Source organism: Macaca thibetana, chromosome 10 (genome assembly GCF_024542745.1).
Source record: "Macaca thibetana thibetana isolate TM-01 chromosome 10, ASM2454274v1, whole genome shotgun sequence".
Lineage (NCBI taxonomy): Eukaryota > Metazoa > Chordata > Mammalia > Primates > Cercopithecidae > Macaca > Macaca thibetana.
In genome coordinates this window covers 4,023,067-4,045,992 of record NC_065587.1, presented here as the reverse complement: position 1 = coordinate 4,045,992, position 22,926 = coordinate 4,023,067, and the positions used below count along the sequence as shown (strand labels likewise).

The 22,926-nt window shown below is 48.4% G+C and overlaps 2 protein-coding genes across 4 annotated transcripts in view; one reads left to right on the top strand and one right to left on the bottom strand.

Moving 5' to 3' along the window:
* Positions 1-22,926, top strand: part of TBC1D22A (TBC1 domain family member 22A) — a 417,738-nt gene that overhangs the window by 7,544 nt on the left and 387,268 nt on the right. Inside the window, exon 2 of one of the 3 annotated variants that reach the window (XM_050805878.1) lies at positions 18,959-19,076. The exons of the other annotated variants lie outside the window; for them this stretch is intronic. The gene's annotated coding sequence lies outside the window, so the exon portion shown is untranslated. The remainder of the gene's footprint in view (positions 1-18,958; positions 19,077-22,926) is intronic. 3 annotated transcript variants of the gene reach the window in all.
* Positions 1-22,926, bottom strand: part of CERK (ceramide kinase) — a 461,681-nt gene that overhangs the window by 87,148 nt on the left and 351,607 nt on the right. The gene's annotated exons all lie outside the window — the stretch shown is intronic.

Below are 22,926 nucleotides of genomic sequence, written 5' to 3'. Positions count from 1 at the left end.
CCTCATGAGCTTTTGGAAGTGGTCAGAGACACGGTGTAGGATGGACTCCATCCACAGTGGCTGGCTTTGCAGATGGGGGAGGCAGCCACCAGGAATGTGGCGCGGCTTCTGGAAGCTGGGAAAGGCATTCTACGGATAGCTAACAAGAGAGCAAGGCGTTCTACGGATAGCTAACAGGAGAGCAAGGCCTTGCTCCTGCCCCCGCCAGGAGCTGAATTCTGCGGACAACCGGAGTGAGCAGGAAACGGGTTCTCCCCTCGAGCCTCCCGGAAGGAGCGCAGCTGGCCGACGCCTGGACTTCAGTGTGATGAGACCCACGCCGGATTTCTGACCTTCAGAACTTCGAGATAACGAATGCATGTTTTAAGTTGTGGTGATTTGTTACAGCAGCTGTGAAGAGTGGGGTACTGTGCCAAGGGATGTCCAACAGGGAGTGGCAGGCGGCCCGGCACCTCCCTCAACAGTCCTGCACTTCGATGTGGACAGGAGTACCTTGGTCAGCGGCCTTGTGGGGGGTCACTGGGTAACCTCCACAAAGTATGTTTAAACCCAGGGAACTGAAGTCAGCTCGGAGGGTTCTTCCTGTGTCCTCTGTCCTGCTCAGGCCTAGGAAGCAAATAGGGCCCTGCCTCTTTCCTCAGAATGTTGGCTGCTGCCTCGGGCCCCCTTGCTTGCTTGTGTTTTTTTTTTTTTTTTTTTTTTTGAGACGGAGTCTCGCTCTGTCACCCAGGCTGGAGTGCAGTGGCCGGATTTCAGCTCACTGCAAGCTCTGCCTCCCGGGTTCACGCCATTCTCCTGCCTCAGCCTCCGGAGTAGCTGGGACTACAGGCGCCCGCCACCTCGCCCGGCTAGCTTTTTGTATTTTTTAGTAGAGACGGGGTTTCACCGGGTTAGCCAGGATGGTCTCGATCTCCTGACCTCGTGATCCGCCCGTCTCGGCCTCCCAAAGTGCTGGGATTACAGGCTTGAGCCACCGCGCCCGGCCTTGCTTGTGTTTTTATACATCTGTATTGCCTTGCTTGTGTTTTGAAGAGGTTGTTTATTGGGTAAGAACCCTCAGTCCTGTTTTCATGCTGGGGCAAGCCCCGGCGTTTTGTCCCGGCAGTGATCGTGTGTTCCCCGCCAGCTGGGTTTCTCTTCTTGTTAGTGAGTGGACATGACCTTCCTGTGACGGTGGCCTCGGAAACGCTGGTGAGTTTTTGCTGTAGGCGCAGTTCCTTTTCCTTGTTCCTTTCAGTGGTCACTTTCCATGTTATTAAATGTCTTACTTTGTCCAGAAACATTTTGAAAAATAAATTGAATGTGAATCCTATTTCCTTTCTCTTACATATTTGTCTGATAGAGTAAATCTGGACTCTGGGTTAATTTTAAATGAAGACGAAAATGGTTAAATAATCCCTGACAATTTTGGATTATTTGTTTGTTTCTTAAGTAATGAGAGCAGGAGGAAGTACCCATTGCTCCCAAGTGTTTTTTTTTTTTTTTTTTTTTTTTTTTTTGAGACCGAGTCTCGCTCTGCCGCTCAGTCTGGAGTGCAGTGGCCGGATCTCAGCTCACTGCAAGCTCCGCCTCCCGGGTTCACGCCGTTCTCCTGCCTCAGCCTCCCTGCTCCCAAGTGTTTGTGAGGAACCATGGGAGGTCATGGAATTGAGGAGAATATGTCTTGGAAGACCACTTGTCTGTTTTTCTTTTTCTTTTTAATTTTTTATTTCCATAGACTACTGGGGAACAGGTGGTGTTTGGTTACATGAGTAAGTTCTTTAGTGGTGATTAGTGAGATTTTGGTGCACCTGAGCAGTATACACTGAACCCAGTCTTTTATCGCTCACCCCTTTCCCACCCTTTCTCCCTGAGTTCTTGAAGTCCATTGTGTCATTCTTATGCCTTTGCATCCTCATAGCTTAGCTCCCACTTACAATTTTTTTTTTTTTTTTTTGAGATGGAGTCTCACTCTGTTGCCCATGCTGGAGTGGAGTGGCGTGATCTCGGCTCACTGCAACCTCCACCTCCTGGGTTCAAGCGATTCTCCTGCCTCAGCCTCCCAAGTGGCTGGGACTACGGGTGTGCGCCACCATGCCCGCCTAATTTTTGTATTTTTAATAGAGATGGGATTTTACCATGTTGGCCAGGCTGGTCTTGACCTTGTGACCTCAAGTTATCCACCTGCCTTGGCCTCCCAGAGTACTGGGATTACAGACATGAGCCACCATGCCTGGCCGTTAGCTCCCACTTTTGAGTGAGAACAGATGGTTTGGTTTTCCATTCCTGAGTTACTTTACTTAGTCTCCAGCCTCATCCAGGTCTCTGCGAATGCCATTAATTCATTCCTTTTTATGAATGAGTAGTAATGAATTAATGGCATTAGGCTGAGTAGTGTTTCATCATATATATACATACGCATATATATGTACACACATTACATACACACACACACCCCACAGTTTTTTTTTTTTTTTTTTTTTTTGAGATGGGAGTCTCGCTCTGTCACCAGGCTGGAGTGCAGTGGTGCAATCTCGGCTCACTGCAACCTCTGTCTTGCAGGTTCAAGCGATTCTCCTGCCTCAGCCTCCTGAGTAGCTGGGATTACAGGCACGCACCACCACGCCCAGCTAATTTTTGTGTTTTTACCCTGTTGGCCGGGATGGTCTCCATCTTTCGACCTTGTGATCTGCCTGCCTTGGCCCCCCAAAGTGCTGGGATTATAAGCATGATCCACCGTGCCCGGCTACACCACACTTTCTTCATCCACTTGTTGATTGATAGGCATTTGGGTTGAAAAGAAGTCATCTTTGTTTTTCTGTCCCTGAACGGCCACAGTCTAGTGCGGCCTGCCTGTGGCCAGGACAAGGACAGTGTTCACGTGCAGGGGGCTGTCCTGGCTCTGCGGCCTGAGAGTGACACCTGCCCCTCCTTTCTTTCTCTGGCAGGCTCAGGGTCTCTGCCCCTTCTCAGCTCAGCCCTTCACCCCTTGAACACAGGCCGTGGAGATCTGCATTGTGCAGTGTTTCTGGGTGCAGTGGGGAGCCCAGGAACAGGAGCCGGTATCCTGCCACAGGGTCGGGAGTGTCACCATGCTTGGCCCTGGGAGCGCAAGATGAGCCACCTGCACGGTTCTTTTTCCTGAGGAGTCCAGGGAGCGTGTCTGTGTGTGGATCAGGCACAGAGCAGGTGTTCCCTGCAGCGCTCAGGTGCAGAGGGGAATCGGAACTGAGGTGGGGCCTTGGCATCACGCCCCATGCTAGGGATTGTTTGTGGAGTGCTTCCCTTGGGCTAGGCGGTTTTTTTTTTTTTTAAGGAGACAGAGTCTCGCTCTGTTACCCAGGCTGGAATACAATAGTGCGATCTCGGCTCACTGTAACCTCCGCTTCCTGGGTTCAAGCAAATTCTCCTGCCTCAGCCTCCCCAGTAGCAGGGGCTACAGGCTCATGCTGCCATACCCAGCTAATTTTTGTGTGTGTGTTTTAGTAGAAACGGGGTTTCACTGTGTTGGCCAGGCTGGTCCCGAACTCCTGACCTCAGGTGATCTGCCCACCTCGGCCTCCCAAAGTGCCGGGATTACAGGCGTGAGCCACCGCGCCCGGTGGACTAGGCACTTTACGTGCAGCCACCTATGTAGTCCTCATAGCAGCTGGAGGTGGCACCGTGTGGTCCCTATTTTACAAATGAGGAGACTCAGAAGCTGAGTTACATGCTCAAAGCCACACAGCCCGTAAGTGGCAGAGCTAGGGTTTGAATCTGAGAAGTTCTGTGCCCTTACCCATCACAGCCTCATCCTTATCTCCTCCACGCCCAAGCGGACTTAACAGGTGCTGAAATTATTACAGAGAAGGCTGACTCGTTCACCAGGAATCTGATCCTTCTGTGGGCTGGCTTGGGTGGAGGTGGTCCCTGCACCCTGGCACACATCCTCATGTTTGAACTCAGGCTGCTGCCTGCTGAGCTCAGCCTGAGGCCCGACTCTTCCAGGCAGGGAAAAACCACGCGTCCTGCGCTCGGCAGACTGCCGGGGATTCTTCCGGAGAGAGGTGAGCCACTTCTCCCAGGTCCCCCCGTGTTCTCTTTGCAGACACGAGGCAGAGGTATCAGGAGGCCCAGAGAACAGGGCCGCCTGGGCTCTTCCCATTTCTGGGCCCCGTGCTGTGGGGAACTTTCATTTTGAGTATCCTCGGACTTTTTGTTCCTCCTTTCTGAAATGTTTCCTCTTTTCTGGTGATAAACATGGAAATTCCACTCCGAGTGCTGTGGATCATGAAGGGCACGTAGCCCCCGCGAGTCCAGTTGCTTAGAATAGCTGTGGGTTCCCTTATTGAGTAGGAAGTGGAGGCTGAGAACGTCTGTGTTGTTACTGATGGCAGCCCCCCGAGGCAGGGCCAGGTGTTCCTGGGCGTCCTCTCCACCCTGAATCTGCCTTCCCCGTATGGCCTGCGTGGGGAAGGTGGGCCTCTGCTCAAGGCCCCAAGCTCCTAGGGGAATAGGTTCACCCTCAGGCCGGTCCAAGGCAGAGCCCTTTCTGGCTTCGGGACCCCTGATATTTCTGGGCGCCCGACTGCATCAGCTCTGTTCCCACAGGTCCCTCCTAGGTGTTCTTGCTCGTGCTTGGGTTCGTTTGAGCGCTGCCTCGTCCTCCGCCACCCTCTTCCTTCTCATGTGCGCTGTGTGTACCGGAGCCAGGCCGATTCCGATAGAATTTTTTTTTTTTTTTTGAGACAGAGTCTCGCTCTGTCACCCAGGCTGGAGTGCAGTGGCCGGATCTCAGCTCACTGCAAGCTCCGCCTCCCGGGTTTACGCCATTCTCCTGCCTCAGCCTCCCGAGTAGCTGGGACTACAGGCGCCTGCCACCTTGCCCGGCTAAGTTTTTGTATTTTTAGTAGAGACGGGGTTTCACTGTGTTAGCCAGGATGGTCTCGATCTCCTGACCTCGTGATCCGCCTGTCTCGGCCTCCCAAAGTGCTGGGATTATAGGCTTCAGCCACCACGCCCGGCCCCGATAGAATTTTTAAGTGTGCCGTGCAGCTCTCTCCACCTTGTACTCCTTGCTGTGCTGGTTTGAAATGGGCCTTCTTTTATGAAACATTTTTACTAAACTAAAAAATAAAGGCCGGGTGCGGTGGCTCACACCTGTAATCCCAGCACTTTGGGAGGCCGAGGCGGGCGGATCACGAGGTCAGGAGATAGAGACCATCCTGGCTAACACGGTGAAAACCCGTCTCTACTAAAAATACAAAAAATGAGCCGGGTGTGGTGGCGGGCGCCTGTAGTCCCAGTTACTTGGGAGGCTGAGGCAGGAGAATGGCGTGAATCCGGGAGGCGGAGCTTGCAGTGAGCCGAGATCTCGCCACTGCACTCTAGCCTGGGCGACACAGCAAGACTCTGTCTCAAAAAAGAAGAAAAAAAATAGGCTTGCTGGCTCTAAGGCTTTCACCTAGATGAGGCAAGTGATGTTCATTGCAGTTGTCTGGATGAGCTCCTGATCCTTGGCTGAAAGCTGTCAGTGGCTCGGGATGTGTGGAGAGGCAGGGCAGAGGACCCCGTCTTGGAAAGGGGGCGAGTCCCTTGGTGTCACTGTGGCTCTCTCAGGGGTGGCAGCTCCTCCGCGAGGGCTTGGTGCCCCCGCTGCCCTTGTTTGCACGTGAATGTGTTTGCGGCAGGGAGGCCAGCAAGTTGGCTGGGACTCCCTACGTTATGCCGTTGAGTTTGGGAGTCAAGGGGAGATCTGGCCTTGCTTCTTTCCGAATTCAGAGGGGATCTGGGAGGAAGAAAGGTTCAGAGACAATCACAGTTTTATAGAATTTATGACAGGATTTTCCTGCTCATGTCTGGGGCCTTGGGAGTTGCTTTATCGGGGTGGAGGAAGAGCACAGAGCGCTGCCTCTTCTGTTTTGAGACTGGGTCTGGCCGCTGCCAAGTTCTCAGGTTTATCGATGGTGCAGGAGGTGATTCCTGCATGGCCACAGCTGCCTCCTGGAAAGGGCTGGTAGAGGATTGTTGGCTGTGGGCTCCATTTTGTTTTCTTTTAGAATTAATCTCTATATTGAGTTAGTTTTGTGTTCCAAAACCAGTCACTAGAGCCACCGTAGCAGCTTGTGCGTCAGCCAAATGTGCCTTCCTAAGCCGTCATGCTTTTAAATAGCTCATAGAAAAGGCCACCTTAACAGCAGCTTGGGAGCTTTTAAGAGGGTGTTGTTACCTAGCTAGGTTTTGTCGTGAGAAGATGTCCTGTATTCTTGGAACTTAATTCCTTCAAAGATAGGGTATGCCTTTAAATGCTTAATCGTTCAAGTATTTGCATAGTGAGGAAGAGAATTAAATGTAACAAGCAGTTATGGGACGCGCTGTGTTTGCACGCGAGGCCCTGGGGTGTGTGCAAAGGTGAGCCTGGTGTTACTCCTGCTACCGAGGGACTTCCGTTTGCTGAGGGAGACAGACCAGCTGGGAGCTTCTGCCGCAAGGATGCTGGTGCCAAGCGGGCCGTGGAGGGGCCAGGAAGCCCTGTGGCAGCATGGGCAAGGAGAGGGCAGTTTTCACTGAGGACAGGAGATGACATTAAACTGGACTTTGAAGGTTACCTGGGGTGTGGGGGCGTGTTCTGTAGTCAGGGGCTGCGACAAGGCCTTCTTGGCACAGGGTGGCTTGAACACAGCCCAGGTAAGGAGGAATACAGGATGTGTTTGGGAACCTGATGAGTCGCTGGTTACCTGAGAACAGAGGTGGAAGGAGTGGGCACAGCTGCGGCTGTGTGGTGGGATGCAGGTGAGGGTCAGTGTTCAGGATGGTGGCTGCAGGAGTTTTGGCTTGAGGCTGTTTTGTGTTTGGAGTTAGGGAAGGTTTCTGAGCAGGGGCCACCTGATCAGACCTCCTGCTACCATTTATTGACCTGTTACTGTGTGCTAGAGACAGGGGCTCAGGTCAGGGAACTGACCCAAGATTGCACGGGTAGGACGAGGCCGGCCGGGAAGTAGGGTGAGAACCATGGCCATGGGGGAGAGAGAGAGAGGAAGGGGACTGTCCGGAAGTGTTTGCAATTCATTTAGTTCAGTAGATGTTCAAAATGGACCCTGTGCCACACATTGCAAAAGGTGGGAAAAGAGAGCCCTCCCGAGAGGGGGCGTGTGAGCCGGGAGCGGCAGGAGGGCGCTGCACAGGCCTCATGGGACCTGAAAGCATCCGAGTTCTTCCCCAAGGTCTGTAGAAAGACCTTGAAGGATGTTCAGCTGGGGAGTGACCCGTCCCCTGATGGGCACAGGACGGCAGAACTGAGGCCAAACCCAGGGGCAGCCGGTGTAGCCGTTGTGTTCTTCTTGGGAGGAGGGGATGGGCCAGGCCAGGGCTGATGGACAGGAGAGGAGGGATGTGTGGGAGGTTTCCAAGGTGACCTAGAGGAAGTGGAGACTGTGGGTGGGTGGTGTTCTTCAGGGAGGAGACGAGGCTGACCCTCACGTTGGTGGATTGCAGTTCTGGAGGTGGTCACAGGAGATACATGGGCAGAATGAGAGAAATGGAGCCCTGATTTAAGTCAGTGGGAACAGAGGGTTTTCTTATTTTCTTTTTTTTTAGTATAGGTCTGCCCCGTGCAATATTTGGGACATATATAAGAAGCTCTTTGTTTACCTAAAATCCAAATTCATTTGTTTATTTATTTTATTATACTTTAAGTTCTAGGGTACATGTGCACAGCATGTAGGTTTGTTACATATGTATATATGTGCCATGTTGGTGTGCTGCACCCATTAACTCGTCATTTACATTAGGTATATTCCCTAATGCTATCCCTCCCCGCTCCCCGCCACAGTAGGGCCCGGAGTGTGATGATCCCCTTCCTGTATCCAAGTGATCTCATCGTTCAATTCCCACCTGTGAGCGAGAGCATATGGTGTTTGGTTTTCTCTTCTTGTGATAGTTTGCTGAGAATGATGGTTTCCAACTTCATCCATGTCCCTGCAAAGGGTATGAAACTTGTCCTTGTTATGGCTGCATAGTATTCCATGGTGTATATGTGCCACAAACAGGGTTTTTGATGCCAGGACATAGGCCAGTGAGAGCCAGGGGCTGCCAGGAGAAGAGGGCTCGAGGGAGAGGTACGAGGCGGGGACCCGCACGTTGTCTATTTTCGTGTGACTGGTAGAGAGTGATGTTGTCCAAGGGTGGGGACCGAAGAGTGGGTATGGTGAGTGGCCAGTGGGCCACAAGTGACTTTTGTGGGGGACCCATTGACGTGAGGTGGTGGATTCGTGGCTGAGAGTTGGCAGTGGTTCTGCTTGGAGGCACGAGTTTGAGAACCATTTACTCGGGTGGAGGAAGGCAGGAGAGAGCATGATTTTTCATAGGAGAAGAAAGGAGGACTGAGGACTTGGCTTTGGGGAGCAGAGTAGGGAACACACAGAAGAGTCTGGGGCATGTGGAGAGGCTGGCAGGAGGCAGAGGAGGGAGCAAGAAGAAAGATCTCAGTGTGGTGAGTCCCGAGGGGAAGCCGGGCAGGGCCAGGACTGAGTGAGAAGCAGCAAGAAGGAGAGAGGGGGAGTGGGACTCGGTGATGGCTGGCTGCCAGGACGGTGGAACCGCGTGGGAAGACGTGCATCACTTGGCGACGGGGATGCTTTCTGAGAAATGCGTCCTTAGGTGATTTTGTCCTTGTGTGAACATCACAGAGCGCATTTATACAAACCTAGGTAGGGTTAGTACGGTGTCGCCTGCTGCACACCTGGGCTATGTGGCACCATCTGTTGCTGCGAGGTTACACGGTGTCGCCTGCTGCACACCTGGGCTGTGTGGCACCGTCTGTTGCTGCGAGGTTACACGCCTGTACAGCATGGTACTGTTTTGAATACTGCAGGGAGTTGTCACACAGTGGTTAGTATGTGTGTATCTGAACATCTCTGAATATGGAGCAGGGATAGTACAAATACAGATAAACGATGAAGTGGCATGCTCGTGTAGGGCGGCCGGTGTGACTGGCGCTCGCAGGACCGGACGTTGCTCTTGCTGTTGGTGGGTTGGTGAATGGAGGGTGAGTGAACGGGAAGGCCTGGGTCGTCACTGTGCATTGTGTAGATGTCCTGAACACTCTGCATTTAGGCTACACTAGATTCATGAAAACACCTTTCTTCAGTAGTTAATTAACCTTAGCTTGCTGTGACTTTTCAACTTCGCAAACGTTTTGATTTTTTTTTTTTTTTTTTTAGGCGGAGTCTCGCTCTGTGGCCCAGGCTGGAGTGCAGTGGCGTGATCTCGGCTCACTGCAGGCTCCACCCGCCGGGTTCCCGCCATTCTCCTGCCTCAGCCTCCCGAGTAGCTGGGACTACAGGCGCCACCACCACGCCGGCTAATTTTTTTGTATTTTTAGTGGAGACGGGGTTTCACTGTGTTAGCCAGGATGGTCTCGATCTCCTGACCTCGTGATCCGCCCGTCTTGGCCTCCCAAAGTGCTGGGATTACAGGCTACATTTTGATTTTTTAAAAACTTTTTGACTCCTTTCTATTATGACATAGCTTAGAACACAAATACATTGTACAGCTGTACCAAAATATTTTTCTTTATATCCTTAGTAAGCTTTTTTCTCTTTTTAAAATTTTTTATTTTTTTCTTTTTCAGCTTTTTGTTAAAAACTAAGACACAGACACACCCATTAGCCTAGGCCGACACAGGGTCAGGACCATCAGTGCCACTGGCTTCCACCTCCACATCTTGTCCCAGCGGAAGGTCTTCGGGGGCAGTAACATGCATGGAGCGGTCATTGCCTTCTTCTGGAATGCCTCCTGAGGGACTGAGGACTTGCCCGAGGCTGTTTTACAGCTTTTTTTTTTTTTTTTTTTAATAAGTAGAAGGAGCATACTCTAACATAATGATAAAAAGTATAGTACAATAGGCTGAGCACAGTGGCTCACGCCTGTAATCCCAGCACTTTGGGAGGCCTAGGCGGGCAGATCACCTGTGGTCAGGAGTTCGAGACCAGCCTGGCCAACATGGTGAAACCCGTCTCTACTAAAATACAAAAATTAGCCTGGCATGGTGGTGGGCACCTGTAATCCCAGATGCTCAGGAGTCTGAGGCAGGAGAATCACTTGAATCCCGGAGGCAGAGGTTGCAGTGAGTTGAGATCATGCCATTGCACTTCAGCCTGGATGACAAGAGCAAAACTCTGCCTAAAAAAAAAAAAAAAAAAAAAAAAAAAAAAGAAAAAGTATAATACAATGAGTACAATGAATACATACATAAAGCAGTACCATAGTTGTTCATTATGATCAAGTATCACATATAGTACATAATGTATGTGCTGTACTGTTATAGGACTGGCAGTACAGTAGATTTGCATATATCAGCATCACCACAAACAGGAGTATGCTTTGTGCTACGATGTATCTTTGGCTGTGACATCACTAGGTGACGAATTTTTCAGCGACATTATAGTCTTACAGGACCATGGTCCCATATGAGGTCTGTTGTTGACTAAAATGTCGTTATGTGGTGCTTGACTGTACTTCTCTGTGTTGGACTGTACTTCTCTGTGTTGGACTGTACTTCTCTGTGTTGGACAGTTTCTTTTCTTTTTTTTTTTTTTTGAGATGGAGTTTTACTCTCATTGCCCTGGCTGGAGTGTGGTGGCACAATCTCAGCTCACCGCAATCTCCACTTCCCTGGTTCAAGCGATTCTCCTGCCTCAGCCTCCTGAGTAGTTGGGATTACAGGCGTGCACCACAACGCCCAGCTAATTTTGTATTTTTAGTAGAGATGAATTTTCTCCATGTTGGCCAGGCTGGTCTCGAACTCCTGACCTCAGGTGATCCACCCACCTCAGCCTCCCAAAGTGCTGGGATTGCCGGCGTGAGCCGCAGCGCCCGGCCAGGACAATTTCAAAATACTTCCATTTCCTTCGTATTTTCTGTTTTCTATAATAAATACGCATTGCTTTTGTTATGTGAGGGAAAAAATTTTTGTAAAAATGCTGTTTCCAAGACCTATTTGCAGAGATGTCCATTTGACCCAGTAATTGCCTCAGCCCCTGCTGGGTTCTCAGTGCTCCGAGGGCTGTGAGGAGTATGACATGAGACAAAATGTAGCAGGGAGTTTGTGGCCCAGAAGTGACACCACACAGCTGGGAGCCTTGCGGGATAGCATGTGCATTACTGCCAGAGTGGTGTGGGTGTCAGGGCGGGACAGCCCTCTGAGACCCTCTGGTTTGGGTCTCAGGCACCACATCTTTCTGCTGTTGACCCTCGGGGTGGGCACAAGTTTCAGATTATGCTGTAGACGGAGGGGATGGTGGAATTGTTTACCGTTGTCAGAATGGTTTTTCGTACATTTTCCTCCAAAGCTCATAGAGTTAATTTCCTTGGAAAATTTACTTCTGAACATATTTTATAAATCTGGGGAGCATCGCCGTGTGTTGGAATGAGCCGAATGGTAAATTCAGTTGCTAATTTGAGTACGTAATTCAGAAAGCTGCTATTGAACCCTAAGGGGGCATTGAATGATGACTGTGCTTGGAGAAGAGAGGTTGATTAGCCATAAAATGAATTTGACTAGATGACTTGTCTGTTTACTTCATATATGTGAAATACAGAGAAGCATTTAATCATAAATGTTTCATTTCTTTTATGATTCCGAGAACATTGCAGCTGAATTTATTGCTTTTCCATACTTTTATTTTCTTTCACTCTTCCCTATTTCACTCTCCAGTGCTATTTTCAACCACTGCTGTTTAACCTTCAATTAAAAAAAAAAGCTGTTCTGATACACCATCAGGTTTGTTTGAAAGGCAGCACCTTGGTGTAGAGGCTTCAGATTCAAACCAGAAAAACATTCTGCGGGATCTGCTGGGCAGAGCTGCCTCCTGTCAAAACCCAGTGCCCTTGCAGCAACTGGCTCGATTCGCTCTGTTCCTCTTGCCTCTGACTTGTCTCTTCCCGCTTCAGAGTCACCTGTGTCCTCATGGATTAGCCGCTTTTGTGAAGGCAGCCTGAGGACAGGGACTCTCGCTTGTTTACTGTCAGCTTTCCGCGACCAGCCCGGGGCCTGGTGTGGAGCAGGTGCCCAGTCAGTGTTTGTTGAGTGACTTGAATGGAGAAACATAACGCAGTGTAGTCAGTAGAAGCTGAAGGCTTCTGTGTTTCTTGCTGCTGTCAAGCGAGCACCAAGTGGAGGCTCTGGCTATCCACAAATAGATTTTCAGCAAGTATTTGATTCTCGTGTTTTGTTTATTGTGTATTTAAATTTAAGGTTTTCTGAGTCATGTTGTAAAGACAGCTCCGGGCACAGTCCTGAAGAGATGGTGTTGATTTCAGGGACCCATTCTCTTTCTCTTGGGCATTTCCCTCTGCCCCGACCCCCACAGCTGACCAGTGTCTCCAGCCTGTTCCTCCACCCTGTTCTCATGCTGTGACCCCTCTCCCCTTCTCCCTGGAGGTGCCCTCCCAATTTTTATTTTTTTATTTTTTTAGACAGGGTGTCACTCTAGCCCAGGCTGGAGTGCAGTGGTGTGCGATCTTGGCTCACTGCAGCCTTGACTTCCTGGGCTCAGGTGATCCTCCCACCTCAGCCTCCTGAGTAGCTGGGACTATAGGAGCACACCACCATGCCTGGCTAATTTTTATATTTTTTATAGAGACAGGGTTTCACTACGTTGCCCAGACTGGTCTTGAACTCCTGGACTCAAGAGATCTGCCCACCTTGGCCTCTCAAAGTGCTGGGATTATAGGCCTGAGCCACCATGCCCAACCCCAGTTCTTGTGTTAGACCTTAGTTTACCTGCCTCCCTTGCCATGGGTGTCCTCGGGTTCCCCTCACGCGTGGCGGCATTGCAGTTGCGTCTCCTTGTGCCTTGTGTTGAAAAGGTGAGCTTTGGCCACAATTCTGAGGGCTGTTCTTGGGGAGGGCATGGGGAGGTCTTTTTGGTTGGGGGTCTTCTTCAGGGCCCAGCCCCTTGGGGCATCTCTCTGCCGGCCCCTCCCTGGCCTGCCCTGGGGTGTCTTGTCCCTCGTGCACGTTGTTCCACTTTCACCTGCGTGCGGCCTCTGCTGTCGCGGGCTAGAGCCTGTGACCCTTTGTCAGTGTTTGCTCATGTGCTTTTCTGTCTGAGGGCCCCGGCTGTGTGTGTGTAGGATCAGTGGGATGTGTATCCATTCGACCAGAACACCCAACTAATGGCCCCTGCCTTTGCTCACTGCTAACCGGTTAGCCCTCCTCAAGTTTGGGGGTGGTGAAATCTGTCATTTTCATGTGAAGCACATGCTAAAGTGTGTTGTTCTGTGGTGATTGACACTACAAACTTGTCATTCATGGTGGGACAAGTGAACTTGGACTTCTTACTTTTTTTGAGATGGAGTCTCACTCCGTTACCAGGCTGGAGTGCAGTGGCATGATCTCGGCTCACTGCACCCTCTGCCTCCCGGGTTCAAGCAGTTCTCCTGCCTCAGCCTCCCGGGTAGCTGGTACTACAGGCGTGCGCCCCCACGCCTGGCTAGTTTTTGTATTTTTAGTAGAGATGAGGTTTCACCATGTTGGCCAGGATAGTCCCGATCTCTTGACCTCGTGATCCGCCCACCTTGACCTCCCAAAGCGCTGGGATGACAGGCGTGAGCCACCGTGCCTGGACTAATTTTTGTATTTTTAGTAGAGACGGGGTTTCATCATGTTAGCCAGGATGGTCTCGATCTCCTGACCTCGTGATCCGTCCGCCTTGGCCTCCCAAAGTGCTGGGATGACAAGCGTGAGCCACTGCGCCTGGCCGGACTTTGGCCTATTTAAAGGTTGAATGAATGAGACGGGTCAGCCATCTCGAGCCTTCCCTTCCATGACGTACCGGCCTTCCTGGGACACAGTGGGGTCAGGGAGGGGGCCTTTCCTGTCCTGCCTTCCATCTTTATAGAGATACCACTTACGTGCCACACTGTTCGCCCATTTAAAGTGCTTGTTGTTTTTAGTATATTCATAGTTATGCAGTCATTACTACAGTCAATTTTAGAAAAATTTAATCACCACAGAGAGTAACACTGTACCTGTTAGCATTCACTTCCCATTCTCTCCTCGCCCCCTTGGCAACCACGGGTCTACTATCTGGATGTTGCATGTCAGTGGAATCACACAGTGTGCGGCCTTTTGCGTCTGGCTTCTCTCAGCTTCATGTTGTCAAGATTCACCCATGCTATGTTGTGTACTAAGACTTCATTCCCTTTATGACCTAATATTACTCCATCGTGTGGTTCGGCCACGTTGTGTTGACCCCATTCATCAGCTGGTGGACATTTGCCTCCACTCTGTGGCTGTTATGGATAATGCTGTATGAGGTTTTGGTATGGATGTGTATTTTCGTTTCTCTTGGGTATCTACCTTTGAGTGGAATTGCAGGGTCACGTGATAACTCCATGTAACCTTCCGAGGACCTGCCAAGGTGTTTTCCACAGCAGCTGCCCATTTTTCATTCCCACTAGCAGTGTGTGAGGTTCCAGTCTCTGCATCCTCACCATCACGCTTTAGCATCTTTTTAATTTCTGCCATTCTGCTGGGTGCGAAGTGGTATCCCGTGGTGGTTTGGATTTGTGTTTCTCTGATGGCTAATGATACTGAGCTTACTTTTTGAAAGACTTCTGTTTGTAGTATCAAAAGAAGGGGGAGACTTAGAGTTATCAGCAGTGTGTCCCCAGGAGTCCTTCATGTTTTGACCCTTCTGGAGAGTAAGGCGGTGCTCCAGCAGTGTGCCCGTGTCCAGGGCACGCACACCTCACCTTCACAGAGCCAGAGCGATCTTTAAAAAACTAGAAAGCGTTTCAGCCATTCGGAAAGGGCACACAGGCTGATGTAATACAGAAGACACCGTATCTCCATCCAGCACGGGAAAGAAGACAGTGCACACACACAGTTGAAGCTGCCGTGGGGTCTTTGCCTGAACTTAGCCACTCCCCAGACCCCTGTTCTGAGTTTTGTATTTCCATTCCCATGTGTGCAGGAGTTTTTTTAACCACTCATATATGTATCAAAAATGATATACAGTATCATTTCGCCTTTAACATTTTTTTTTTTTTCCCTGAGACGGAGTCTTGCTCTGTCGCCCAGGCTCGAGTGCAGTGGCACGATCTCGGCTCACTGCAAGCTCCGCCTACCGGGTTCAGGCCATTCTCCTGCCTCAGCCTCCCGAGCAGCTGGGACTGCAGGCGCCCGCCACCTCACCAGCCTAATTTTTAAAAATGTTTTTAGTAGAGACAGAGTTTCACCATGTTAACCAGGATGGTCTCGATCTCCTGACCTTGTGATCCGCCCGCCTCTGCCTCCCAAAGTGCTGGGATTACAGGCGTGAGCCACTGCACCCAGCCAAAACATTTTTATAAAGGATGTCACACTGTCAGCTTGCTCTCCTCTTCACTGTTCTGTTTATGACATTTATCTGTATTGGTTCTGGTGGTTCTAGTTAATTCCCGTCTGCTATGCGTAGTATTCCATCATATGTATGTATTCTGGCTTACACATTATTCAGTCAATGGGCATCTAGGTTTATCTCAAAAAGTTTTTTTTTTCTTTGTTAGCATTCTAGACATTGCTGAGCTCATCTCCTGTGTGCTTGTGCACGGGTTTTCCAGGTTGTCTGTCAAGTGAAATTATGTCCTATGTATCTGCTTTTCATAAGGAATCACGAGGGTTCTCTTTAAAACAGTAGATGGCTGCAATGTTTCAAAGCAGTATAATTCATTAAGAAGTTTATTGACTAATATACTTTTTTTTTTTTTTCGATACAGAGTCTTGCTTTGTTGCCCAGGCTGGAGTGCAGTGGTGTGATCACAGCCCACTGCATCCTCCAACTCCTGGGTTCATGTGATCCATCTACTTTAGCCTCATGAGTGGCAGAAGCTACAGGTACATGCCACTGTGCCCAGCTAAGTTAATTTTTTGGTAGAGATGAGGGTCTCACTATGTTGCCCAGACTAGTCTTGAACTCCTGGTCTCAAGTGATCCTCCTGCCTCAGGCCCCCAAAGTGCTAGGATTACAGGTGTGAGCCACCATACTTGGCCAGTTAATATGCTTTTTTTTTTTTTTTTTGGACAGAGTCTTGCTCTGTCACCCAGGCTGGAGTGCAGTGGCACGATCTCGGCTCACTGCAAGCTCCGCCCCCCGGGTTCACGCCATTCTCCTGCCTCAGCCTCCCAAGTAACTGGGACTATAGGCGCCCGCCACCACGCCTGGCTAATTTTTTGTATTTTTAGTAGAGACGGGGTTTCACCATGTTAGCCAGGATGTCTTGACCTCGTAATCTGCCCGCCTCAGCCTCCCAAAGTGCTGGGATTACAGGCGCGAGCCACTGCGCCCGGCCTTAATATACTTTTTTAAAGACAGATTTCGTTATCTGAAATGAGCTACATATTCTTTTAAAATATCTTTAGTTGAAGTCTGCTTTTCTTTTTAGCTATGCAGAAACAAATAAAAGTGCAATTTTGGTAAGATAAAATGGGATTCCTTTAGTCTGAGCTGAACTTTGTTGGAACATTTTTTGTTTAGTAAACACAAACGGTTTGCCTATGAAGAATTTATGAATTTCCGGCTGTCCTGGGAGGAAAAGCCTTTGGCCTGTGATAATGTGACAGAGACTGTTTTTAAAAGGACGTGCAAATAGTCCTTTTAAGTAGGCCGAGATGTATGCTGGTTTTGAGCAATAGAGATACATTGGGGAATGATAGGAAGCACGTAAATGTTCATATAAAGAGAGATTGATAATATTGATGACTGTGGCCAGGCACGGTGACTCACGCCTGTAATCCCAGCATTTTGGGAGGCCGAGGCGGGCGGATCACGAGGTCAGGAGATCGAGACCATCCTGGCTAACACGGTGAAACCCCGTCTCTACTAAAAAAAATACAAAAAAATTAGCCGGGCGTGGTGGCGGGCGCCTGTAGTCCCAGCTACTCAGGAGGGTTAGGGCGGGAGATTGGCGTGAACCTGGGAAGCGGGCTTGCAGTGAGCCGAGATCGCGCCACTGCACTCCAACCTGGGCGACAGAGTGAGACTCTGCCTCAAAAAAAAAAAAAAAAAAATTGATGATTGCTATTCGTAGGCCACGTCACAGTGTTTGGATTGCTGTGATATATGGTTATCTCATTTTGTACGTGTTCTTCTTCCCATTTCCAGGAAGAGAAAACGAAAATTCAGAGTACTTACTTGGTTAAAACTTTACCAGCTAGTAAGTGTTGGAGCTGGACCTTGAACCTGGGCCTTTTGATTGTTAAACCTGAAAGCTTTCTACCAGTGTCAGAGAGAAATCCAAGACATTTCAGGGAAAGGACATGACAGATAGATTGTGCTTGATCTAAGCAGGCTGTATCTTTTTTTTTTTTTTCCCCTGCATAGAGCAAGCATTTGATTCTGCTGATAGGTTTTGTGGGTGAGAAATTCAGATGGGGCATAGTGGGGATGTCTTGTCTCATCTCCATGATGTCTGGGGCCTCACTAGGAAGACTGGAAGGCCGGGGCTGAAATTATAAGAAGGCTGATTCACTGACTTGTCTAGCGGTGATGCAGGCTGTCCGCTGGGCCTTTAGCTGGTGCTGTGGGTTGTAATGTGTACATATGGGAGATCCTTGTGGCTAATTTTGGTGTCTTCAGAGAATGGGTAGCTGGGTTCCAAGAGCGGGAACCCAAGAGGGCCAGGTAGAAACTGTGTTGACTTAAAAAAATTATGACATCTTCCCCGAGATACAGATACAACACAGTTCACCCATGTAACTTCACACACAATAGCCTTCACCCATTTAAAGTAAATAACGCAGTGGTTTTTTAGTGTCTTCAAAGAGTTGCGTAACTATCACCACAATCAATTTTAGAGAATGTTTATTGCCTCTAAAAAACCTCGTGTGTCCTGTAACTATCACTCCTGCCTTCCTCCCTGTCCTGGTCCCCAAGTTACCACTAATCTACGTTCTCTGTATATAGAATTGTCTGTTCTAGGGATTTCAAATAAATGGAATAATATAATGCACGTTTCTTTGGTAATTGTCTTCTTTCACTGAGCATAATATTTTCAAGATTCATCTATGTTGTAGCTTGTGTCAGTACTTTTGTTTTGTTTTGAGACAAGGTCCTGCTCTGTTGCCCAGGCTGGAGTGCAGTTTTGCGAACATGGCTCACTGCAGCCTTGATCTCAACCTCCTGAGCTCAAGTGATTCTCCTGCTTCAGCCTCCCATGTAGCTGGGACCACAGACATGCATCATCATGCCTGGTTAATTTCTTGACTTTTTGTAGAGATAGAGGTCTCACTTTGTTGCCCAGACTGGTCTTTAACTCCTGGGCTCAAGTGACCCCGCCCATCTTGGCCTCCCAAAGTTGTGAGTGCTGGATTATAGGTGTGAGCCGCCTCCCATCCTTGCCTTGCTCCTGAGTTTAGGGGCAATATACTCAGCCTTTCACCACTAAGTATGGTGTTAACTGTGAGTTTTTTGTAGATATCCTTATCAGGATGAAGATTACCTTTGATTCCTGGTTTGTTGAGAATTTTTAGAATGAAGGAATGTTGAATCATATGCTTTTTCTGTATCTATTTAGACGATCATGTGGTTTTTGTACTTTATTCTCTTAAATATAGTGTATTGCACTAATTGATTTTTGTTTATTAAACAAACCTTGCATTTCTTGGATAAATTCCACTTGATTATTACACATAATCCCTTTTCATGTGTTGTTGGATTTGGTTTGCTAGTGTTTTGGGTTTTTATGTATATATTCATAAGAGATACTGGTCTGTAGTTTTGTTTCTTCGTGATGTCTTTGCTTGATTTTGGTATCAGGGTAGTATTGGCCTCATAGAATGAGTTGGGAGGTATTACTTCCTTTTCTAGGTTTTGGAAGGGTTTATGAAGAATTGGTATTAATTCTTCTTTCTCTATTTGGTAGCGTTTACCAGTAAATCCCTCTGGGCTTTGTGGGTAGTGTTTTGATCACTAATTTAGTCTCTTTATTTTCATTTTTTATTTTTTTGAGACAGGGTCTTGCTCTGTTGCCCACACTGGAACGCAGTAGTGCCATCATAACTCACTGTAACCTCGAATTCCTGAGCTCAAGTGATCCTCCCACCTCAGCCTTCTGAGTAGCTGGGACTACAGGTGTGTGTTCCCATGCCCACTAGCTTTTTGGTTTTTAGTAGATGAGGTCTTGCTCTGTTAGCCAGGCTGATCTTGAACTCCTAAGGTTCAAGTGATCCTCCCACCTTGGCTTCCCAAAGATTACAAGCATGAGCCAGTGTGCCCAGCCTCTAATTCAGCCTCTTAACATGTTATGTATCTAGTCATATTTCCTCCTGCTCCTTAAGTTTCAATTGTATGTATCTTTCTGGGAATTTGTACATTTTATCTAATTTATCTTGTTTGTTGGTGTACAGTTGTTCATAATATTCTCATAATTATTTTTATTTCTGTAAGGTTGATAATAATGTCTTCTTCCTCATTTCCGTTTTTTTTTTTTTTTTTTGAGACGGAGTCTCGCTCTGTTGCCCAGGCTGGAGCGCAGTGGCGTGATCTGGGCTCACTGCAAGCTCCACCTCCTGGATTTACACCATTCTCCTGCCTCAGCCTCCCGAGTAGCCGGGACTACAGGTGCCTGCCACCGCGCCCAGCTAATTTTTTTGTATTTTTAGTACAGATAGGGTTTCACCGTGTTAGCCAGGCTGGTCTCCTGACTTTGTGATCACCCGCCTCGGCTTCCCAAAGTGCTGGGATTAGGCGTGAGCCACCGTGCCCAGCCTCATTTCTGACTTTTGTAATTTGAGTCTTTTTTCTTTTAGTCAGTCTAGCTAAAGGTTTGTCAGTTTTATTCATCTACTCAGAGAACCATCTCTCGGTTTTGTTCATTTTCCTTATATTTAAGGAAATAGCCAGACCAGCAGCTTTCTGCGTCCCCCTGGAGTCCTGCTGTGGTTCTGGAAGTTGCCTCTCCTTCTTTCTGTTGAGTGGCCAGTGCATGTGGGGCTCCTGCGTCTCCCCTTCACCGGAGTAGCTCTGCCTTTACCTGTTTGGCATTTCCATGTAACATTTCTTTTGAAAAGTTGGTTTATTGCTAAAGTACTGGCTTTCATACAGTGAAACCCCACAGAACAAAACTGGAGCCGCATGCATTAACATTGATACATAAAAAACAATCTTGAGGGAGCATCTAGTTGCAAAAAGATACATATGTATGAAATGATAACAATGTAAACTTTGCAAATGTGCAGAATAATATGGTATGTTGCCTAGAGATCTACCTCTCTTCCATAATAGTATAAACTCTTACATGGAAATGGAAAATGTCAAATACAGGTTGGTAGCTACCTAGGAGGAGGCAGGTAGAGAACCAGAATGGGGAGGGTTTCAACTCTGTTATATGACCAAATGTTGGAATTTGGTGGAAGTGAATCTCTGGGTAGTGTCTGTGTGGTTATTTCTTATGTCCTATATGTCACTAAGCTGGCTTTGCAGCCTGCCAGGTGTGAGTGACCTTGAGCAGGCTATTTTTTTTTTTTTTTTTTTTTTTGAGACGGAGTCTCACTCTGTCGCCCAGGCTGGAGTGCAGTGGCCGGGTCTCAGCTCACTGCAAGCTCCGCCTCCCATGGTTCACGCCATTCTCCTGCCTCAGCCTCCCGAGTAGCTGGGACTACAGGCACCCGCCACCACGAGCCCGGCTAATTTTTTGTATTTTTAGTAGAGACGGAGTTTCACCGTGTTAGCCAGGATGGTCTCTATCTCCTGACCTTGTGGTTTGCCCGCCTCGGCCTCCCAGTAAGACTGGGTTTCTATACTCCTGTGGCATGCTCTTGCAGGAATTATCCTGGAACATTCAAAATGCCAGTGTAAGTGTTGCTTTGTGTTGCTTTTGTAAGTAAACTGTAAGGGCCTGAATAGTTTGAACTGTATTGTGCTTATTTTGGCCTCCCCAGTGCCCTGAGAGTCAGTATTGAAAAAATGTTTGTTAAATTTTGCTGAAAAATCTTAGGATATAAAAGTAAACATTTGGTATAATTAATATATTGTGCTGCAGGCATAGGAATGGGATACTGAATAGAAACTGAGTGGGAAGCTGAAAAATGACCTAATGTAATATTTTAATGTTAAAAATGATATTCTTGAAGCACTGGGTGAAAGGAGAGGTTCCTTGATGACATTTGAACTCTATTTTTTTTTTAAAGTTTCCTACTAAACGCTATATATAAAAATAAAATAAATTCTAGGTGGATTGAAAACTTGAAGGTAGGAACGAGCCCTCTACAAGGATGAAGCTAGCACGCAGTGAAATGTTTGTGCCCTCTCGGAAGGGCTGGGCCTTTCCAAGTGTCGTCCCCAAAGTGGAATCATGAGGAAAGGACACAAGAGTGGCTCAGCCTCCCAGACCAAGGAAAACAGATTGGCTACCGCCTTTCTCTTTCTGTCACTGCTCTAACAAACCATCACAAACTTACTGGCTTACAACACACATGGTATCTTAGACTTCTAGAGTTTGCAAGTCTGATGTGGGTCTCACTGGGCTAACACCAAGGTGATGGTGGGGCTGGTTCCTTCTGGAAGCTCCAGGAGAGAGCGTTTTCCCTGCTCTCTCCAGCGCCAGGAAGCCGCCCACATTCCTTGGCATACGGCCCCTTTCTCCAAACGCTATGTTGCATTTGTGTGACCTTTTGTGGTCATGTCTCCCTCTGGCCACAGCCGGGAAGCTTTTCTGCTTTTGAGTACCCAGGATTAGATTGTGCCCAGCAGGATAGCCCAGGACGGTCTCCCACCTCCGGGTTTGTGTTCTTAATTGCATCTGCAAAGTCCCCTTTGCCACGTCAGGTGACACAGTCACAGGTTCTGGGCGTTAGGATGTAGGACATCTTGGGCGGGGGCCGTTATTCTGCTGACCACACCACCGGAATGACTAAGAAAGAATGCCCTGTTTACAAGGTTTTTTTTTGCAAAGCAGTAAGAAAGTGGTGAGCACCTCATTAGAAAATGGACAAAGGGTATGAACAATTTACAAAAAGAAGAGGTACAAATGAACAAAATTAGAAAAAAAAGTTTTACCTCACTAATGAATGAAAAGGCACATAGCTGACACGGAGACCACTGTTCTTCTGTTGAATGGGCAGTGATGTGTGGTGTCGGACTCTGCTGGTGGGATATGAGCCACGGCTCTTTGGCAGTGTGGATCAGCAGCATTTTTTTTTTTTTTTTTTTTTGAGAATGCTGTGCTTTATGTCCCAAGCTCCGCTTGGGTCCATTTCCTGCCTCAGCCTCCCGAGTAGCTGGGACTAGGCAGTCTATTTTTTGTATTTTTTTTAGTAGAGACGGGGTTTCTCAAGAGGTTATCACCTCGTGATCCGTTCGGCCTCCCAAAGTGCTGGGATTATAGGCGTGCAAGTATTTTTAATGTCTCCAAATTTCCATTTCTTCTATCCTCAAGCTTTTTTGTAATCCCCAAATTTTTATTGCTTTTTTGTAATCCCCATTTTATTTTATTTTTTAGAGACAGAGTCTCACTCTGTAACCCAGATTGGAGTGCAGTGGTACATTCTTGGCTCACTGCAACCTCCACCTCCCAGGCTCAAGCCATCATCCCACCATTTTTTTGTAATCACTTATTTTATTTTTTTGAGACAGGGTCTCACTCTGTAACCCAGGTTGGAGTTCAGTGTGCAGTCTTGGCTCACTGCAACCTCAGCCTCCCGAGTAGCTGGGACCACAGGCTTGTGTCACCACGCCCAGCCAATATTTTTATATTTTTTGTACAGACACGATTTCGCCCTGTTGCCCAGGCTAGTCCTAATCTCCTGAGCTCAAGCGATCCACCCACCTCGGCCTCCCAACATTGCCAGTATTGCCATCAATAAACAGAGATTCATTTATTTCATGTGTCTGGTAGTCTGTGGTGAGCAGTGCAGGGTTGGGCAGCAGCTCAAAGCCATCATAGTCCCATGCTCTTTCCCGCCTGTCTGCCCTGCTGCCCTTC